The following is a 3605-nucleotide window of genomic DNA, read 5'->3' on the forward strand; positions in this document are numbered from 1 at the left end:
ACGGCCACATTAGGGTGTGTACGACCATGGGTGTATGGCCCATGAGTGTACGGCCATACACTCATGAAGAAGTGTACAAATGAGGTGTTTTTAAGGTCTTAACTAGCATCAAGGAAGTGTTCTAGGTCCCATGCTTAGTTTTAATGCAAGTTTAAGGCCAATAATGAGCGTAAAAAGGGGTTTACGGCGCTATAAGGTGTGTACGGCCGTACAAGGGGGTGTGTCGTCGTACACCCTTCATGTTCATGCTAAAGTTGTCGACTTTAAGGTGAATCAAGTCTAGGATCAAAGGTTTAGCATGTCCAACTACATGATAGGGGCCAAACTCTCACTTTGGAGGGCCTTTAAGGTGTGTACGACCAACCTTATGAAGGTGTGTGGCCGTACTCCTTCAAAGGATGAAGAACGATGTTGAAACTTGATGAACCAAGGCTTGAATCAAGAGGTCTTTCAAGTATAACAACTTAAAGGATGGAATACTTACGTTTTTGAAGCCTTGGAGTGTTCACGATTAAAGAAACTTAAGAGAAAATGAAGCGGTGTGCAGCCAAGGGAAGAAAGGAATGAAGGAAGGGAGGTCTACTCATATATATAGAGGTGGGTGACCCACCACCTTGAGTTTGCGGCCATGAGGGGGGGGGGGTGTACGGCCATACACCCATGTGTATAGTCGTACACTCCTCCTATAGGAGTGTATGGCCTGAAATGCTACTTTACGACTTCGTTAACTCATCCCTAATGTCAACCTTGGTTGTACTCAAGCTTAGAACACTTAAACGAAACCTTAAACAGAGCTAAAAGATAACATAAACGAGTTTAACATTGATTGAATTGAATAGTTATACAAGATAGAAGCTTCGGGTTGTCACACGAATCCCCGAGCTATCATTACCACAATAACACTTAATCAAAAACTAATAATCCTTCTTAGGGTAAAATGACCATTTTACCACTGGTCTAATTGGTACAAAGCCTAGGGCTCAACATCATAACATGAAAGGCCCTAATCTAAATAGTTTTCCCAAACCCACAAGTGGCCCAATTTTTTGAATTGGGCCAAACTCCTCTAATGGGCCTTAGCAAAAACCCAATAAATCCTTAGCCCAAAATAAATAATTTCGAATGGTCCATTATAGCCCAAAAGGCCCAATACACCAATTTCATATTTATGCCTATAGACCTTATTCCATAGTGGGCCATGAGGTCCAACAATCCAGGCCCAAACTTCTAAGGCCAAAAAATCCATATACGCCACCCTGCATGCGTACGCGCGGCATACCTGGCGCGTACGCGCAGCGTACGTTGGTCTGGACCAAAAGCGGGAAGTTGACCCAATACACGCAACGTACTAGGGTGTACACCCAACGTACTGGCTAGCTTCTTTAGGACCTCTTTTGTGACTTAATCTATTAAGTCCTAACGTCCAAAACATAGATGCAGGTCCTTTAATACGTCCTAATCCATAAAGTTACAAACTTTATGTCTTTGCATGCATAGATGGGGGTCAAAACATGAATTAAGTCCTTAAACTAACTCTGTGACCATCAAACACTTGCATGGTTGTGGCTTAACCATCAAGGTCCGATTTTTATGACTATAAATGCTTCCAAGAGTTCAAAAGGACATCTCTTATGGTCTGGAACTATCAAGTTACAAGAAACCTCAACAATGGAATCAAAATAACCCATAAAACACCCTAACACTATAACTAAGCATGCAATGGTCAAGTTTGAAGCTTGATACCTCAAATGAGTCAGAAATGGTGCTAATCCCCTGGATCTACAAGCTCTCTTTAAGTCTTTTGTCCTTCTTCAAACTTCTTTCTCTTCCAAAACATCAAAACAACACCAAAATGCTCTCAAATGGCTACCAAATCACAAGAATACACAAATATGGGTTAGGGTTTTCGTGAGAGTTGCTTAAAGGTGAGATGGGGGCTGGACTAAGGGCATAAGGTTATTTATATAGGGATCAAACCCTAAATTTTAGGTTTTTAGAGTCTGCATGCGTACGCTACACGTACCCTTTGGTACGTTGGGCATACGTGCATGGCATCCACGCCTTCATCTCGTGAGTACGCTGAGCGTACATGGCATAGTACACCCCGCGTACGGCACTTCCCAGCCCAATCACAAGGATCCAATGGTCCAAGCCCAAACCAATTAAGTTAATTAATCTTATAATAATATAATTAATACCTTGTAAATCCCGGACGTTACAACTCAAAAGAGTGAGGGCTTAACCATTAAGCACATAATCATCAAAGACAATACCCCAAAATGCAGATATGACCCCATAAGGCTAGATAGCCACATAAAGTTTCTATCTCTACGCTTAAGCATGACTAGTAGGAGCTCAAAAGCTCAAAAGGGCTAAATGAAAGACTTAATGGATGCATGAAGCCCTTAAACCCATAAAGTTGACACCTTTATGCCAAAAGAGCTCACGAAGATCATAGATCTAAAAGAATAAACACTTGGGACTTCTACTTCCCCATCACCCCCTCCATAGATGAAAGCATACAATCTAACCCAAGAAGTGATCTAAGCAAATATTAAGCAAGGTTAGAACTTTATACCCGAATGTACTATAAATGGAGCATATAAACAAGATCTGAAAGCTCCTTCTTGAACCACCACCTTGCACCAAGCTTCTCTTCCTTCAATAAGCTTCAAACACACCAAAACACACCCACAATGAGCTCACAACACTCAAAGAGCTCTAGGGTTTCGAGATTAGGGTTAGGGGCTATGAAGGTAGGGTATGAGGTTGTAACGCCCGTAGATCTGAGCTAGTCAATTTAGAGATAATAGGGGTCAAAAACGACTTTTCGACAAAGCATTATTTAGAATAAATAATCTTAACCAAGTTGTAGAATATGTCTCAAGGGTTTCGTACATATAAAGAATGGCGAAATCCGAGTTATAACAAAGAAGTTATGACCTGTCGAAGTTTCGCAACGGAACCGACACGACACCGGGAAGCGTAAATAGTGAATTTACAATAGAGCGATTTGTAGACCTACAAATATAAATGAAAGTCGTACAATACGTTAAACCGAGAGCATCCACAAAAGAATGCTCAAATCTGACTTCGTATGAGGAAGTTATGATTGTTCGAAGTTTCGGCTTAGCAGTGTACAACCCGAAGTTTGAATTTTAGATCGAGTGGCTTTTAGCCGACACAACCTAAACGAGAATCGAAGATCTCGTTAATATTAGCGTAACGATAAAAAGACAAACGAAAACGGACGTCGGATGAAGAAGTTATGAATTTTTAATGGACTCATCCTGTCCCGGCCTGTTAATAATATAACTTTTAAAATAAAGTCAAAATTAACCAACGGAGTCTAAACAAAAGTTGTAGAGTACGTTCCCACCTACACGTGGATATAAAGAACGTCGAAAACGGGGCTCGTATGAAGAAGATATGAATTTTTGAAGTTGGAACACGAATTTGCGAAGCTGGTGCGAATAGTGATGACGTGGCTCGATCTGGACCGTCCATTGCTGATCGGAGGACCCGCTTCGGATGAGTGACATGCCACCCTTCGCATTACACCCAACGTCTTAAATGGAGTACGCCCAGCATACTTCGGTCTCATG

Source organism: Lactuca serriola, chromosome 8, assembly GCF_051521515.1.
Source record: "Lactuca serriola cultivar US96UC23 chromosome 8, Lser_US96UC23_V15, whole genome shotgun sequence".
NCBI classification, from domain to species: Eukaryota; Viridiplantae; Streptophyta; class Magnoliopsida; order Asterales; family Asteraceae; genus Lactuca; species Lactuca serriola.